General features: G+C 50.2%; 2 long non-coding RNA genes across 6 annotated transcripts in view; both read right to left on the bottom strand.

The window, feature by feature from the left end:
* LOC102251211 overlaps positions 1–18,562 on the bottom strand; it is a 40,291-nt gene that overhangs the window by 16,782 nt on the left and 4,947 nt on the right. The window contains exon 3 of one of the 5 annotated variants that reach the window (XR_314681.2): positions 1,326–1,446. This is a non-coding gene — a long non-coding RNA (uncharacterized LOC102251211). Of the gene's footprint in view, positions 1–1,244; positions 1,447–14,018; positions 14,965–16,278; positions 16,430–18,562 lie in introns of those variants that run through there. The other 4 variants (XR_001360521.1, XR_001360522.1, XR_001360524.1 and 1 more) reach the window with 4 other exon arrangements.
* Positions 12,083–13,788, bottom strand: LOC106724683. Its single transcript, XR_001360525.1, has 2 exons — positions 12,379–13,788; positions 12,083–12,196 (listed from the first exon to the last, which is right to left on the bottom strand). It is a non-coding gene; the product is annotated as an uncharacterized LOC106724683 (long non-coding RNA).

Genomic DNA, 18,562 nt, shown 5'->3' with positions numbered 1-18,562 from the left:
GCAGTGGTTCTCAACCTTCCTCATGCCGCGACCCTTTAATACAGTTCCTCATGTTGTGGTGACCCCCAACCATAACATTATTTTTGTTGCTACTTCATAACTGTAATTTTGCTACTGTTATGAATCGTAATGTAAATATCTGATATGCAGGATGTATTTTCATTGTTACAAATTGAACATAATTAAAGCATAGTGATTAATCACAAAAACAATATGTAATTATATATGTGTTTTCCGATGGTCTTAGGCGACCCCTGTGAAAGGGTCGTTCGACCCCCAAAGGGGTCACGACCCACAGGTTGAGAACCGCTGGGCTAAATGAATGAAAGAAGGATGGAAGGCAACTAAGACAGTGTAGGAAGGGCGATGAGCTACACCACACAGAATATACTACCCGGAGGACATGCTACCCAGGAGGCAGGATATGTCAGGGAGGACAACCAAGTGGATTTAAACTTGAAGAATGGCCAAGTTTGGACAAAGAGGGTGGGTGGGAGGAGGATAAAGGGCACCCCAGGAAGGGGGGCAGTTTGAGGAAAGTGATGGAAGCAGGAACACCCCAGGGAGCAGGCCCTCTTGTTGCCAGAAATGGGGTTGTAAAGGTTGATTGTGGCTCAACCTTTATAACCCCATGAGCTTAGAAAGGGGTGGAGAGGTGGGTTGAGCCCAGATGCTAGGAGAACCAGAGCACCATGATAAGTAGAATTTGATGTTATAGGCCCCGGGCAGCCCCTAACGCCTCTGAGCAGTGGTGCCAGAGAAAGGCACAGTAGTCCCGGCGGGCGCCCATGGAGGTCTGGGGTGGGCAGCCAGCGGCAGGAGCGGGGAAGAGGCGCAGAGGCGACATTGCAAACTTTGAGCGGAGTGTGTCCTTAAAGGAAGAAGGTCACACACACTGAGTGCTGGCCATGAGCAAGTCACTCTCCTACCGACTTAAATCCTGAACACGTCTATCACAGTGAGCTGATAGGGCGCTGTGATCCCACAGAACAACTTGCCCCCGGTCACCTTGCTAGTAAGCAGGCCAAGAGACGTGAATCCAACCGCCAGGGCGCCCTCTCCCCATCCCACTTTCTTCTAGAGCAGAGGTTCTCAAGCTGTGGGTCGCGACCCCTTTGGCGGTCGAACGACCCTTTCACAGGGGTCGCCCAAGGCCATCCTGCATATCAGATATTTACATTACGATTCACAACAGTAACAACATTACAGTGATGAAGTAGGCACGAAAATAATTTTATGGTTGGGTCACAACATGAGGAACTGTATTTAAAGGGCCAGAAGGTTGAGAACCACTGTTCTAGAGCATCTTTTACATTCGCCAGCACCTGGCACCATGTTGGTTCAGCACACAGCAGAACGCGTGAACGAAGAAGTGAATGAGCAAACGACTGGATCCAGGCTGGCGGAAAGCCTCTCGGCACAGACGCAGGGTGGAGTGGAGAAGGGCTGTAAGGGTAAATGGAAAATAAAACAAACAATCGTCTCTGTCACCACTTCCTCTGGGCTGGGTCACGGTTTTTAACGGTGTGCAGCAGGCACATATACAGTCTGGCACACGCACATCCACACCAAGAGCTATTTATTTACTTCCTTTGTCAGGGGTAAATACAGATCAGGTCAAAACAGGCTCCCCACAACCGCCAGGGGGTCTTCCCCAGGTGTCGATGCAGCACTTGGCCTAGAGAAGTCACAGGTGGCCGCCTGCTTGTGTCGCCCACCTCCCTTGATGCATGTGTACATCTGGTTCACCCGGGAGCCCTCATGTGCAGTGGGGAAGTAGGAAAGGGGGGAGGGTGGCAGGACGAGGCTTCCTCTCCCCTTCTCCAGTGTGGGTAGAGCAGCAAAACTCACCCACCACCCAAGAGAGTTAACCAGTGATATGGCCTGGGTGCTGGCCCAAGAGTTGGCACAGTCAATCCTCAGATTGCTAAATATTTCCGGGAGGACTGGGGCAAGGGGTGCCTCTGGGAAGCAGGTAAACAGCAACCCATGTGGCGGGACATGGATCCTCATTCTCTGTGGACTCGCTGGGGGAAGTGCAAGGCCGAGAGGGACCCAGGGAGGAGCCTGAGAAACCAAAGGCCCCACAAGGGAAGTGTCCCCACACAGATTTCCACTTTCCACACCACCCCCCTTCCTGGAGCAAAGAGATGCAGTTGGTGAGCTGGGGCTGTGGGTAGTGGGAGGAGGGATTCCACCACTGGAGCCCTGGAGGGACAGCCCGGGTTAGAGGGGCAGTAAGACGGGACATGTCCCCTAGGCGCAGATGAGAAGTCACAAAACTCACCAACTGAGAAAAAGCAGATTCCACACCCAGTACATGAGAGAGAAGTGAAACCGCAGCTCCCAAGCGTGCTCCACCCCCTCCCTGCTGGCACCCCCAACTCCCCCGCTACCCCAGCCCACACTGAGCCTTGCCACCCCAAGATGGCGGGCATCCCGTTCAAGGTGCGGGCCTGCCACGTGCTTTCATGGACTCCCTTTGGGCCTTCTGAGCTCTGAGCCACAAGGCTGGCTCTCTCAGAGCTGCGATGGCCTGGTGTGCCCTCTATGGGGAGCAGGCAAAACCCAGGGCTTACAAGCTCCGGGAGGTAAGGGACTGTGCCCGTCTTGTTTTTTTCCTCTTTCGCCCACACTGAACACATCTATAACAGGCACTCAAAACACAGACACTGGGTGGATGGTGGATGAATGGAATGATGGATGGATGAATGAATGAGTTAGTGAGCGAGCACTGGACCCGGAAGACTGCCTTCAGCACCTAGCCACCGGAAGATTCACATCGCCAGAGAGGAAAACCATTTCCCTCTGCTCCCTTTCAGTCCCTGAGCCGCCCTGAGAGCTCTGGGGTCTCCACCTGCCGCTCACCCTCTCAGCGTCTCCACCTCTTGATGCCGCAGATGATTACATTTGATCCTCTCAACCGCCTCACTGAAGTGTGACTGCCTCTCCCCGCTCTGAGAACAGCAGGGCCTCCCAAAGGGGCGCAGTGAACCTCACCCTGACCGTACAGTGCTCCTGGGACAAGGGCTCCGGAAGGCCCTCCAAGGGGCTTCTGGTCGTGGCGAGGGAGAATCAAACCCTCCACCTCTGACCAGAGATGGGGCAGTCCGGGGAGAGGGCATTAGCCAAGGGGGTGCCAGCCTCTCTGCCCTGGGCCTCCCCCAGAGAGAAGTCTATTTAAGAAAACTTTTCGTCTGGTCGGTGTGGCTCAGCGGTTGAGTGTCGACCTATGACCCAGGAGGTCACCGTTCGATTCCCGGTCAGGGCACATGCCTGAGTTGCGGGCTTGATCCCCAGTAGGGGTTTGCAGAAGGCAGCCAATCAGTGATTTTCATCATTAATATTTCTCTCTCTCCCTTCCTCTCTTTATTTAAAAATAAAGAGTTTTTTTAAAAAAAAAAAAAAGACGACTTCTCTTCTTGGAGGTTCCACATACAAAAGCCATCCTCACCCATGTGGCATGGCTCTCATGGTCCTTTCCCATCTAGATTCTGTGGCAAAGATTGCTCATTGCCCCCAGAATCCATTCCCCTTCATACTAGAAACTCCAGTATGTGTGATCCCCAAACTCCCTTGCAGCTAAGTGTGACATGTGACCAACTTCCGGCCAACAGGGTAAGTGGCCTGGCGATCTTCAGACCACATCCTGGAAAGGAAGGGCAGTGCCTCCTCCTCCCTTTCTCCTTTCCCACTGGCAGGGTCACGGGCCCAGGAGACGTGGTGCTGTCCTCAGCTTCTTCAGCATCCGAGGGCACAGAGGAGCCACACCGTGGGGAGCGGGTCCTCCACACTGTCAAGGGGCAGATCCACCACCCAGACTTGTAGGTGAGAATTTCCATTTTGTTTAAGGCTCTGATATGTTGGGTCTCTGTTACAGCAGTCCAACCTCCCCCAAGGCCTATCACAGACTGTTCTTCTTTTTAACTTTTTAAGAAAATCCTCACCCAAGGATGTGTTTTTATTGGGGGGGGGGGAGAGAGGAAGGGGGGGCATCAGTGTGACAGAGTAACATCAATTGGTTGCCTTTTGTGTGCGCCCCAACCAGGGATCGAGCCCGCAACCTTTTGTTGTACGGGACAATGCTCTAACCAACTGTGCCACCCGGCCAGGACTATCACAGTCCATTCTTTGGTGCCAAGATGCCAACAGGTAAAAGGTGTGTGAGGTAGGCCTTGGTCCTCCCCCGTCCGTCAGCCCCCTCCCTGTCAGCTAACTCCATCAGATCGGCTTTTCCAAGTGGCAGGAGGGCCTGCCAGGTGGGTAAGATGCCTCCCAAACCCCACCCCAGCTACTGCAGAATTGAGGCAGGAGGTGAATGTCTCCCTCCCTCACAGCACACAATTGATTCTTCCCTCAAATTGACCATTTCTCCAACTATTTATCTCCCCTGTGAGAAAAGGTTCTCCCAGGCTCAGGGAACTGCTGCACCTTGTCAGGCCGACCCCACCTTACGGGGAAGGCAGTGAGGGGGGGCAGAAAATGCATGGGCTTCGGGTCGGAGCCCTAGTGTCTTCACACTTAGTAGCTGTGTGTGAACTCTCTTAGCCTCTCCAAGCCTCAGTTCCTTCCTTTTAAAATGAGGATAATAATTATTTACAGGTCTGTGGAGAAAATTCAAGATTATACACTTGTAAAGTCCCCAGCAGCGTGCCTGGCACACAGCAGGTGCTCACTAAACCGTGGCTGTTATTACTGTGGAGATGTGTGGGAATACTGAGCACACAGCTGGGGGAGAGCCCTGAGTGAGCTCCCAGGGGAGGGTGCTGGAAAGGGGTGGCAGGGAGAGCTGGGGAGAAGGGGAAGAGAGAGGCCGAGCTGGAGGTGATATGAGGGAGAGGAGAGGGCTCAGCGATGCCCACATTGGGCAAGAGGGTGGAGGGCACTGCTGTGGTCTCTATCAGCTGCCTCCAGCTCACACAATTCCTGTGCCATCTCACGTTGTCCCCGCCCGGCACTTCTGCTGGGGTTGGCCACCCTCACCGCCGCCACCATTGTTGCTGCACTGTCAGCTGCTGCTTCTTTCCTCATCTTCCTTCCTGCCCCTGATAGGGCCGCAGATGGGGACGGGAAGCAGCTGCCTTGCCCAGCAACCTCTCTCCTGCAGGCTGGAGCTGCTGGGGGGTGGTGTTAAGAGCCCAGGCTCTGCAGACAGACAGGCTGGGCTCCATCCCCCACTCTAGCTCTTGAGAGCCGTGACCTCAGGAAGTTATGCGGTTTGTCTAATCCTTCAATTTCCTCATCCACACAATAGGGATAATAGGGCTACTGAGAGGAAGGAATGAGATCATGCATGATGAGCACCTAGCGCAGTGTCCGGCAAGTGTCCGATAAATGTCAGCTATCACCAGGGCTGGCCTCCCGGGCGTGCGGCCTGTGTAGTCACACAGAACCCGTGCCCAGAAGGGCCCCGCTTGGTTTAATGCTCTGTTGTCACCACCCTGAAATTCTTAATAACTTTTGGACAAAGGGCTCTGCACATTATGAGTCGGTCCTGGCCATTATTAGCATGCATTTGCTGGGTCTGCTCTGCTGGGGGGGGGGGGGGGGGGGGGGGGGGGGCGCGGAGTTGGTTCAGAGAGGAGATGCCCAGCAGGCTGCTGGAGATGTGGGACATCAGAGGACCATGGGGACATCAAGGGAGTCATTTAAGTACAGTAATGCCAGGTTGCCAGCAGTCAGGGACTGAGAGGGTAGTGAGGCCTCTTCATACACACCCTTCACTAGACAATGGGGATGTGTGGGGCTGCTCTCCCCACAGACAGCCAGGCCGGTGGGCAGACTCGGGAGCCCACCACTACCTTCCTCTCTCAGCCATCCTCCTACCGCATCGTACATCAGAGCAAACACCCACGCACCTCCCCCTGGATTTGATCCTCTGTGTGCCCTGGACACAGGCCATGGACGAGGTCGGAGTACAGGAGTTATGTCCAGAGTCCCTAGAGCTTTGGGAGGTAGAGGTAGCACGCAGTGGGAGCCAGTGCTGCACCAAAGCCCCTCAATGCCCAGGTCTAGCTGAGTCCCACTGTTCAGGATGGAACTAGAATGGGGGTGACATAGAAGAAGGGGTGGCCCAAGAGCTTGGCCCAGTCCCAGGAGGTGGACAATACCTGCTCCTTCTATCTTCTTTTCAGTCCCAGGTTAGCATGTTTAGAAAGGAGTCCAGGGTGTGTGGAGCAGTGACCTGAACCCTCAGGAGACATGGAGCCTTGCAGGGGTTCCTTAGAGCTGGGGGTACCCCTAGGCACTACGATGAGGAATGACTTCCGTACCGGCCAGAAGCCACCTCGGGTGTTACACACCTTGTACCTGCTGTCTGTCTCCCCTGCTGGACCGCAAGTTCCCAGAGGCCAGGGCCCACCCGCAGTGAGGCCCGACCAGGTGTTTGCAGACCCGGCCATCAGGACCACGGCACACTCTCCTCCCCGTCCACCCCACGCTGCCCCAGGTCCTGCCTCAGCTTCCCCAGAGCTGCCACCACAGCCCAGCCCTCTCCTGTTCCTGGGCCTCCCTGGAGTAGCCCACGTGTGAGTGTGAGGGTGGCCCAGTCTGACAGGTGGAGCCCAGCCCTGGATGAGGCCTCTCCATCCGCCTCCGGCCACCTGTCCTGAAGACTCACTCCCTTCCAGACAGCTGGAGAGCGGCCCCAGAGCCTCTGGCTGAGGAAGGGGGTGGGTGTGGGAAGGTTCTCAGGGAGCTAAGCCAAGGCCCAGCGGAGGCCCTTCTAGCTCATGGGGATGCTGAGTGTGCATGGATGGGGGTGGGGCAGGGGAAGGCGCTTGGGGGTGGGATCAGAGAATGGAATGTGGAGTTCATTCTCCTGGGGGCACAGCTGTTTATTTTGATCTCCCCTGTCAGCTGCTGCATATTCCTTATCTTGGGGCTCAATCCAGACTCCACCTCCTTCTCTGTTGCTGGGCTGGGGAAGGCAGATACTGGATACAATCCTGCTCCCTGCTCTCACCACCTTAGTTACCCGCTGCTGAAAGGGACAAGAAGAAAGCAGGCCCCTCACAGAAATGCCTGCCCACACTTCAGACGCACCCTGTGCCCACCCACGGGTAACGAGGTCTTCAAAGTGAGTCATCTAATGTCAAGACCCACCCTCAACCGCCATGATAACCTGAGCTGGTCACCCCAAGAGTTGCCTGCATTTCAGTTTTATTGGTGCCACAGGACTTAAAGGGCCGGCACATGATCCTGGCTTATTGGGAACTTAGGGCACAGACAGCCGCCACCTCCCAGGCCACACCAGGTTCTCTTCTAGGTGGTCACACAGTGTACTTAGCACTTACTGTCTCCAGTGAGATGCTATGGAAATGATAAGATGATTTCCTATTCACTTATGGAAATACAACTCATGACTGGTTTTGCATTTTTCATGTTTTTGCAGAACCGAACATTTAGAAAAAGGGGAAAAAGGTAGAAAAAAATTCACCCATAGTTTCACTGCCCCCTAAAACAACCACTGATAATATTTTTGGTATGTTTTCTTCCAGTCTTTTCTCTATTTGTGTGTGTGTGTGTGTGTGTGTGTGTGTGTGTGTGTGAATATATAGTTGTAAATACATTGTACGTATAATTCTGTATTCTAATTTTTTCCTTAATGTTACCATAGAAATAATTTTTGTGACATCACATTTTTTGCAGCTGACATTTTTAATAGCTATCTAATATTTCATTTGATATAGAGTTAATCCTTGAACAACATGGGTCCATTTATATTTATACGCAGATATTTTTCAATAAATACTCCCCTGTCAGCTGCTGCATATTCCTTATCTTGGGGCTCAATCCAGACTCCACCTCCTTCTCTGTTGCTGGGCTGGGGAAGGCAGATACTGGATACAATCCTGCTCCCTGCTCTCACCACCTTAGTTACCCGCTGTGTCCCCAGGAGAATGAACTCCACATGTACATGTATTTTCTCTTCCTTACGATTTTCTTAATAACGTTTTCTTTTCTCTAGCTTACCTTGTTGTAAGGATATAGTACATAATGCTTGTAACATAAAAATGTGTGTCAACTGACTGTTCGTCATTGGTAAGGCTTCTGGTCAGCAGTAGGCTATTAGTAGTTTACGTTTTGGGGGAGTCAAAAGTTGTGCATGGGTTTTTGACTGTGTGAGGGGTCAGTGCGCGGAACACCTGTGTTGTTCAAGAGTCACTGTACTATACTTTGCCTGACCATGCTCTACCGTGAGGCATTTCAGTTGTTCCAAGTTTTTGTCACTGTACATAACACTTGGATGAAAATCACTGGACAAAGTCTTTTCTACATTCAGAATTATTTAAAGTAGGATTGAGCCTGGAAAGTAGAATTACCAAGGCAGAGGGTCGGGATGTTTTAGAGGCATTTGATTTTGATACCTACAGGCAACCTGATTTCTGAACGGAGAATTCACCACACGACCAAGCCACCAGCAGGGCCACTGAGACCCACTCTGGTGTAAGACACCATTCACTGGTAGGTAGCCTTTTGTGTGCCTACGTTATGGCTCCTACCTTTTGAAGACTATTCTTTTTTCAATGCTGAGCACCAATTCCCTTTCCAATGACACTGCTACTTCCTTTCAGGGATTCCCTCCCCTCTAGTGCAAATCCAGGAGCCAGCCTGCCTGACCTGCATTATAAAAACTGGAGAGGCCGGTCCCTCCATTCCTATCATGCCTGGCCAGATACGGGCAGCAGGTCAGCTACTGTCATCTCCTCATCTCCTGCAGGTCCCTCTGCCCAGCCCTCGAGCACTTTGTTAGTTTCCGACCATTTCCAAACCTGGTTTTGTAGCCTTTCTGGTGAGTCTATGAGCTCCCAACCTTCTTCCAAAAAATTCCCTGGACAATCCATTCTGTTGCTAGAGAAGACTGAAACCTCTCCAATTCAGTGTTTTCCAAATTGTAAGTCAGAACACTCTACTGGGTCATGAAGCTCATCATGACCACCATTTTTAAAAAAAGAAACAACACGATAAAAAAATATCAAAGTACATCATCTGGACTAAGGGTAAGCTCTGTTTAGTGAAACTTGTTTTATATCTATACTAGAGGCCCGATGCACGATATTCATGTAAGAGGCTCGGCCCTCGCAGCCCCGGCCAGCCCTCACAGCTCCTTGCAGCCTTGGCTGCCTTGGCCGGCCCTCACAGCCCTGGCTTCGTCTGGAAGGTTGTCCGGACAGTCGTCCGGAAGGATGTCCGGACCGTTGTTCCGCTGTTTGGTCTAATTAGCATATTAGCTCTTCAATATATAGGATACACACACACACACACACACACACACACACACACACACATCTATATATATAAAAGCCTAAATGACTGTTACGACCGAACAACCGGAACAACCGGTCACTATCATGCACACTGACCACCAGGGGACAGACGCTCAATGCAGGAGCTGCCCCCTGGTGATCAGTGTGCTCCCACAGCCAACCTCCCCTGGCTGGCCAACCTCCTGCAGTTCCTCCCTCTCCCTACCCCCTACCCTCCGGCCGGCAGGCCCCGATTCTGTGCCTGGCCCAGCGACTGTCGCCTCCTCTCCCAACCCCGCCAGGCTGGGATGGGGAACCGAGCCAACCTCCCCTGGCTGGCCAACCTCCTGCAGTTCCTCCCTCTCCCTACCCCCTACCCTCCGGCCGGCAGGCCCCGATTCTGTGCCTGGCCCAGCGACTGTCGCCTCCTCTCCCAACCCCCCTGGGCTGGGATGGGGAACCGGGGGTGGGTGGCAGAGAATGTGGCCCCTTTCCCAGGGGGGCCGAGGGCTGGCTCCTTCCTCAGGGCCGGTGGTCAACCTCCTGCAGCCACTCCCCACAGCCGGCAAACCTCCTGTGATCCCTCCCCTGGCCAGCAGGCCCCCGTGGTGGCGGTAGTGGCTGGCGATGAGGAAAGGAGGAGAGGGGGAGGCGGGGAACTGCATGGTGGTGGGGCACCGAGGGCGGCATTGGCATTTGGCATCCGTTCCTTCCACACCCGGCCCTGCAACCATCGCCTCCTCTCCCGACCCTGCCAGGGCCTTTGGGCCCTGGTCGACCCTGATCACCAGCCAGGCCTAGGGATCCCATCCGTGCATGAATTTCATGCATCGGGCCTCTGGTATATATGTACACACACACATACACACACGCGCGTGCGTGTGTGTAAAATGGGTTAAAATAAAATAACATTTCTAGTTTGGAAAAACAGCCCTAATTGAACTTGAGTTACTTGGGAATAAAGAGCAGATAATCTCTGATCCCTCCTAGATGTTTTTCATATTTCTGTCCAAATCTTTAGCATCTAGAAAAATGTAATTCTTTGCCAAGAGAACAGTATATTTGAAGGTCCACCCACTATTTTCTCCTCATTCACAGTTTGACATCTCCTCCTATCCTTTATTTAATGATACTTAATGATAACGGATATCTTTTCCTCCTGGTCTTTGAATTCCTGTTAATGGCGCCAATATTCTACCAGCTACGCAGGCTGAAATATCCTGGGGTCGTAATTCTTGATTACCGTCATTCATTCATTTACTGAGCACCCACTGTCGCCCAGTAGGAGAGAAGACATGCAAGCAGCCAACTACAACATGTGGCCACATACTTCATCTATGAAGAATGCATGGTGCCTAACAGAGGGAGGGAAGAGCAATTTCACAGAGCAGATGCTTCTTCATACCTTCCTACCAAATCATTACTAAGTTCTGTTGCTTTCTACCTTCAAAATATTTTGCCAAATCACCCCTCATTTCCATTTCTACTGGTATCACCCTAGTTTCAGTCCTTTTTATAGTTGTGTAGACAGTGGTTCCCAATGCGGGGCACACGCCCCACTCGGGGGCAGTTTGATTTTTAAGGGGGGCAATTTGAGAATGAGTTAACAGTGAATTTTTTGCATTTCTTATGGTTCTAGTGGCCTCATGTACAGTATATAAACATATATTGTGACATATTTATGCATTTGAGTTCTCTATTATATGTTTTGAAACTTTATTTGCTATTTTTTCATATCACTTCATATTATTATTTTTTTTAACAATTTCTTAGTGATTTCTTCTTCAGTACTTCAAATGTCCTTGGTTCTTTTATTTTTCTCTTTCATGGATGCCATGTTCTTTGGAAGCTTGTTTAGACCAAGTTAATGGCCTTTTAGGCTTCCTCCACATGAATAGGAGTTCACTTTTTGAATAATAAGAATTATATGTCATGGGGGGGGGCATTTTAGAGATGCTTAGGTGGGGCATGGCCAAAAAAGATTGGGAACCACTGGTGTAGATGCTCTAGCGGTGGTCAGCAAACTCATTAGTCAACAGAGCCAAATATCAACAGTACAACAACTGAAATTTCTTTTGAGAGCCAAATTTTTTAAACTTAAACTATATAGGTAGGTACATTGTTATTAACTTAATTAGGGTACTCCTAAGGCTTAGGAAGAGCCACACTCAAGGGGCCAAAGAGCCGCATGTGGCTCTCGAGCCGCAGTTTGCCGACCACGGCTCTAGCCAATTCTATTTTTCTACTAATGCCCTAGAAATCATCTTAAAACAGTTCTCATGTCACCTCCTTTCTCAAAAGCCTTCAATGGCTCCCCATTACCTACTAAATAAAGTCCAAGCTCCCCAATCCAATACTGTTGATTCAGCTTCTTCACCATCGTCCAACAATTTCTTTCCAGCTAAATGTCCCTCTAGGCCAGCTACCCTCTAGAACAGTTGGCAAGGTTCTCCCTTTCCAACTGCGTATCTGTCTTCATATACATCGACTAAAACAACACACCAGGACAGACTGGAGGAGAAGCAGAACTGGTAATCCAGCTGTCTCCCGTTAAGCCACACATGAAAGAGATTTGCAAAAATGTAAAACAAGGCTACACTTCTCATTAATTTCTTTCACTTTGGGACATACAGTTATAACTTTATAAAGAATATGATCATCTGAAAAAAACACGATGCTACGTTAACAGGAAATGAGTTTCTTCTTGTTACTTTAAATGAATTAACAAATATTTTTTAAACTTCTCATTTTAAAATTTTTAATAGAAATTAAATGTCAACAGCTACAACCTGCAAAGCAAAAGCTCTCTGGGATCCTCAATAATAACATTATTAAGGATGTGAAGTGTTTCTGAGACCATTAAGTTTGATGACTACTGCCTTAGATTGAACACATTGGTTTAAGCAGACTCAGGGGCTCTGACACGCACCCACCCTCAACATTTTTACCTTGACCCATGTCTTACATTCCTGCGGCAAAGCAAAAGCTCTCTGGGATCCTCAATAATACCATTTTTAAGGATGTAACGTGTTTCTGAGACCATAAAGTTTGATGACTACTGCCTTAGATTGAACACATTGGTTTAAGCAGATTCAGGGGCTCTGACACACCCCCACCCTCAAAATTTCACCTTGACTCATGTCTTACATTCCTGCACCAGTGTGCTGCTGGAGTTTTTAAAGCATTAAAGAAACAAGAAGTGGTCACATTAAGAACAATTATTGTTACAGAAACAATAATGATTTTAGAAAAAGCCGCTAATTATTTTAGAAAGAACCAGTCATAATAAAGAATAAGTTGGCCTAATGATTGCCATAGAAATAAGAATAGAAAATAATGATTTCTACAGTATGGCTTTTCAGTAAAAAACTCACATATTCAGAAAAGTAAAAACGTACAAAAGCAACCACCATTTAAAACTGAATTTCTCATCAAGCCCACGCCTCCTGTTTTCTCACAGGGTACCTCTGAGAAAGAAATTCCTGGTTAACCCATCCAAAAGCAACTGCTCCTTCCTCCAGATTCCCACAGCACTGTCACTCCACCCTTTCTTGTGGCTCAGGGAGCCCATAAGCAAGTACTTACTGAATTCCTAAATGTGCACATTAACTACCACGAATTCAAGGGTATCTACCGGAGAAGACAGCAGCCAACCACAGAAACCTACGTATTGTTTATACACTGTGGTCCCTTACCCCAAGCTCAACATAATTTAGTTCCAGACTCAGCCATGTGTTCCAATGAGATCTGGCTATGCTAGAGATGCTGAGGGACAGGAGAGAATGCACAAAGTAGGTGCACTGTGTTTTAGGAGCAGCTTAAAGGTACTTTAATGGTAACCTTTATGTGTTTTGTTTTTACACTGACTTTGAACCCTACACTATAAAATGTGGCTCTACTGTACAAGACTGGACGATCCTGAGACCTACAGGTATTGTTGGAGGGAAATGCCAGGTGGGTGAGCCCAGGAGCCCTGGACATATGCAATCCTGTCTCCTGGACAGAGTATGTGACATCCACCCCGGGCCAGGGCTACTGCCCATTGCTGGGTGGAGTATCTTGAAGATCAAGGTTGCAGTTCTAGCATTAGGACCCAGCTTAACCACCAAATCCAGAGGTGTTTCCCCTCAGCCACTGCCCGGGTGCCACACCCTGCCAAAGCCTGAGTCTGGGGAGAGAAAAGAAAGGAAAATGAGTGTTGGAGGGGGAGCTGGACGAAGAGCTTGTTTTCACCATCGCTGCAGTTGGGGCGGCTGTGGTCGGGCTGATTCATCCAGGGCTCCTCAGATGGGTTAGGGCCCCAGCCCCACCTAGCAGAGCTCACTTCGCCACCACCCACTCCTGTTTCCTGGGTCCTGTGGGACACCTGACCTGCCGGCAGGGGCAGGGCTGGGCCATCCTTGCTCCTTCCCTTCCATCTTGTTTTGCTTAGTGGACAACCCTGAAGCTCTGGCCAGGAGCACAGAGGGACGGGCGAGGCTCTGGGCTTGCCTGGGGGACTTGATCCACAACATCTCACCTCCACACAGACATGCAGGTCATACACCAGTGATGACGAACCTTTTGAGCTCGGCGTGTCAGCATTTTGAAAAACCCTAACTTAACTCTGGTGCCGTGTCACATATAGAAATTTTTTGATATTTGCAACCATAGTAAAACAAAGACTTATATTTTTGATATTTATTTTATGTATTTAAATGCCATTTAACAAAGAAAAATCAACCAAAAAAATGAGTTCGCGTGTCACCTCTGACACGGGTGTCATAGGTTCGCCATCACTGTCATACACAGACCCACCATCACACACAGAGGCCTCCCAGCCTGCTCTACCTATCCTGACGTGGTCTTAAAACTTGTCGTCTCACACTTCCCCTGGTGGGTGGACACATACACACGCGTGCACAGACACACGCAGACACCATGTGCATGGAAAGGCAGGTCAGAGTTCATTCAGCCACCAGGCTCTCCAGGCTGGCTAGCTGTTAAGTTCCTTAATCTTTGGGCCTCAGTTCTTCATCTGTAAACTAAGGAAACCACATGGGATCCTTATGAGGAATAAGTGAGGAATGAGTTAATAAATGTCATATTTATTATAAACTTACTTCTTTACAAATGGCATATATAGTACTTACGACAGGCCCTGGCATGGGAAAGTATTGTGCGAAGATATGCTATTATTATCCCCAACATCTTCCCTGCCATTGGGCCAGGAAGAAATGAGGATTAGAGAAATCCACATCATCGATTCCTACAAAGCATACCAAAAAGGACTCCCAGAAACTGTGTCAGAGGGAAGGCCTGGAAGGAGCCGGGAGAAGCAAGACTTTCTGAGGACCACCCAGGAGGCACCAAGCTCACGCCTAGCGGTTGTACAGGGAGGTTTGGGTTAGAACTCAAGAGGCTGGGCCCGAGCAGGGAAAGACTCCGTTTCCTTGGAGACCAAGAGACCTGAAAGTAAAACAGCCCGGCCTTGGAGGTGGAAGTTAAGTCCATTCCAAGAACAGATGGAGGCTGCCCCAAGGACCAGCAGGCACCAGCTGACTGGAAGGAAAAAAGACAGGGCCAGGGAGGCTCGGCCTGTGCTCAGCCACCCAGGCCATCCGAGAGTCTGTAACCCTGAGATCCTCTCCCACTGTGATGAGAATAGACTCCACATCTGAACACTCTCCCAGCTTGTGGTTCTGTAACAGATACTGCTCAGGGAAAAGGGAAGGGCCTGGAAGGAAAGGAAAAAGCAGCCTTGACTCTCAGGGGCCTCGTGTTGGGAGGGACAGCCCTCCTCTCCTCCATAATCCAAGGACGGCTTGCAATGTCCACTTGCCAGAGAGGAATTAAACGCGCCCCCCCCCCCGCCCTCCCCCCGGGTCTTACTCAGAGCGGATTCTCACCAGAGCACCCAGCAGAGTGAGCTGAATAAGCGGGAGCTTAGGAAAGGGTCTATGAAGACGGGACAGATGCTTCCATGGGGACAGGCAGCCCGGGGGCCCTCTTTGTCCCGTCCTCCCTCTCCTCCCCTGGCCAGTCCTCTCCTCCTCCCTCTGCCTCCAACACCTCCAGCTGGGGCCCAAGCTGGAGCTGCATCTGTCTGAGGCCCTGCTTCGGCTTCCTTTCCCAGAACTCGGGGGGCCCCAGGGAGGGGGCAGAAGGACGGGCCTGGAGGGAAGAGAAGGGAGAACCGGAGGGAGGGTAAGCTGGAGCAGACAACGCTGGGGCCAGAACTGGGAGTTTCTGGGACGGCCCCAACTTCAGGCATTCTGTCCAATTATCTGACCACAGGCCAGAACTTGTGGGCTGATTTTTATTTTAGGAAAAAGGGTGAAATGAAGTCATGGGTGGGATGGCGAGGAAAGAACACAGAGCTGTCTCTTGGTTTGGGGGTAGCCCCCTGTCCACCCCAAGGAGCTCAGTCTAGGAGGTGACGAGGACGATGATACGATGATGACTGAGGCCATCACTTCTAAGGGCTTATGACCTCCTTGGCACGCAGCAGGCTGTGTGTGTTATCTCGTGAGCCGAGTGCAGCATGAGGGCTCTGAAGCCTTGGCCTCTGACTCCATGAAACCATTCTGTGCCTCGGTTTCCTTGTCTATAAAGGTATAATAGTGCCTCCTGCCCAGCCGGTGTGGATCAGTGGTTGAACATCGACCCATAAACCAGGAGGTCGCCAGTTCGCTTCTAGGTCAGGGCACATGCCCAGGTTGCGGGCTCGATCTCAGTGTGGGGCATGCAGGAGGCAGCTGACCAATGATACTCTATCATCATTGATGTTTCTCTCTCTCTCTCCCCCTCTCCCTTCCTCTCTGAAATCAATCAAAATGTCTATATATATAAAAACCTAATATGCAAAATGTCCCCTCGGGAGTTCGACCAACCAGGAATTCGATCGTTTGCTATGACGTGCACTGACCACCAGGGGGTGGTGCGGAAGGAAGGAAGGCCTTGGCCAGCAGCCAGCAGCCACTAGGGACCCTATCAGTGCACGAATTTTGTGCACGGGGCCTCTAGTATATATATATTTTAAATAGTGCCTCCCTCATAGACCTGTTTTGAGGACACAAAAAGCTCACACTTGTCATAGGAGTATGCAATGAACATTAGCTATTGTTGAATATGACTCACTCATAAATAGAAATGAAATCTTGCCATTTGCAACAGTATGGATGGATCTAGAGGGTATTGTGCTAAATAACAGAGAAAGCCAATATATCGTATGACTCACTTATATGTAGAATCTAAAAAACAAAATAATACAGAAACAAGCTTATAGGTACAGAGAACAAATTGATGGTTGCCAATTGGAAAGGGGGTGTGGGGTGAGTGAAAAAGGGAAAGGAATTAAGATGTACAAACTGCCAGATATGAAGAACAGTCACGGGGATGTAAAGTACAGCACAGGGAATATAGTCAATAATACTGTAATAGCTACATATGGTGTCAGATGGATACTAAACTTACCAGGGTGATAGTCTAACTTATCTGTAAGTTATATAAATGTCTAATCTCTATGTTATACACTTGAAACTAATATAATATTGTATATCAACTATAGTTGAAAAATAATCATTATAATGTTAATCCTTATAATAACCCAGTGAGGTAAGGGCTATATTATGCCCACTTTAAAGATAAGAAACTCGCCCTAACTGGTTTGGCTCAGTGGATAAAGCATCAGCCTGCGGACTGAAAGGTCCCAGGTTCGATTCTGGTCAAGGGCATGTACCTTGGTTGTGGGCACATCCCCAGTGGGGAGTGTGCAGGAGGCAGCTGGACGATGTTTCTCTCTCATCGATGTTTTTAACTCTCTATCCCTCTCCCTTCCTCTCTGTAAAAAATCAATAGAAATATAAAAATAAAAAAAAATAAAAAATAAAGATGAGAAACTCAGGGAAGTAGCTAGGACTCAAATCAGGGTAGTTTCTCTGAGTACAGCCGCCCTTGACCAATTCATGAGCAAAAGCACAGATTAGCGGTTATGTGCACAAACTTTATAGTCAAATGGCCGAGTCAGACTTCCAGCTCAGCCACTGACCAGTTATGTAAATGCAAGCGAGCTGCTTAACCCTCCGTGCTGCTTAACCCTTCATTTGCTCATCTATAAAATGGGTGTCCTGCCTCACAAGGTTGTTGGGGAGAGTACATGAGTCACTACATGCTTGGAATTACTAGTTATGGCCTCTTTCTCTGGCCCTGCCCTCCACGTTGTCCTGTGGCCACAGGGCTTACAAATGCACTCTATCCCCTGCTCACCTTGGGCTCTGCCTGCTGGGTCCCTGGGGTCCCAGGGGCTCCATGCCTTCCTAAGGGCCTGGGTAGCAACAAGCAGATCTGAGTCAACAAACAGGCACCAAGCAACACCTCTCCTCCCCCTCCTTCCTACCCCCGCTGCCCCCACTTAGGCGTGGCTGTCCAGGGGGAATTTCTACCAGGGTAGGAGAACTGGTCAGACCACTGAGGACAAATAGTTTCAGAGAGGTATGGCTTTTGAGGCCCCTTAAAGGAGATAACATGGGCGTCATGCCTTTGAAGGGTCCGAAAAGCCATGCCACACTAGGTACCCTGCCATGCCCATGAGGGCTGCTGGCCTTGCCTATTGCACCCACATATGGATTTTTCTGATTCAAGGGCAAAAGAAGGTCAAGGAGGGGAAAGAGAAAGTGTCGGTGGGAGGGAATCCGTAACCTGGGGAAGAGAGCCTACCCTAGGGGCAGAGGCCTGCCCGGTCTAGCCTGAGCCCAGAGGAGACCTAAGAGGTATTTTATGGGTCAAAAGTCTGTGCCTTGGTATGTAGATAGCTGGGGATGGGGTGGCTCAGAGGCCCCACCCAGCCAGATGGCGGCTGAAGGACCAGGTGGCGCTCTTCACCCAGTCCAGCTGCCTCTGGAGCGACACATTGGGCAACAGCCCCACCTGGTGGACGGATGAGACACCAAGGGCCAGGGAGCGTGGAGGAGAAGGATGACAGGGAAGGGATGATGCGGGAGGTTTAGAGATGGAAGGGCTTTTAGGGTCTCCTCTGCGGCAGAAGCCCCTCCAAAGCATGTGCTCTAGACTCTCTTACAGGAGGAACTGACCTCTTCGGGAGGGAATTAGGCAATTATCTGTTAGAAAGTTCTTATGCTTTTTAGAAATCTGCCTCCACTGGTCCCCCTACCTGGGGGCTTCCACAGGCAACATTTCCAATATTTGGACACAGCTATACTATCCCTCCTAAGCATTCTCCCCATTGGGCTCGGCCTTCAGAGTGTGACTTCAACCTTTCACCCACTGCGTCTTCTTTTTTCCGCTCAGTTGTTCTTCTATAATATACTAACTCC

Source organism: Myotis brandtii, unplaced genomic scaffold (assembly GCF_000412655.1).
Source record: "Myotis brandtii unplaced genomic scaffold, ASM41265v1 scaffold929, whole genome shotgun sequence".
Taxonomy (NCBI): Eukaryota; Metazoa; Chordata; class Mammalia; order Chiroptera; family Vespertilionidae; genus Myotis; species Myotis brandtii.
The sequence above is the reverse complement of the archived record's forward strand: the minus strand, read 5'-3'. Positions and strand labels throughout refer to the sequence as shown.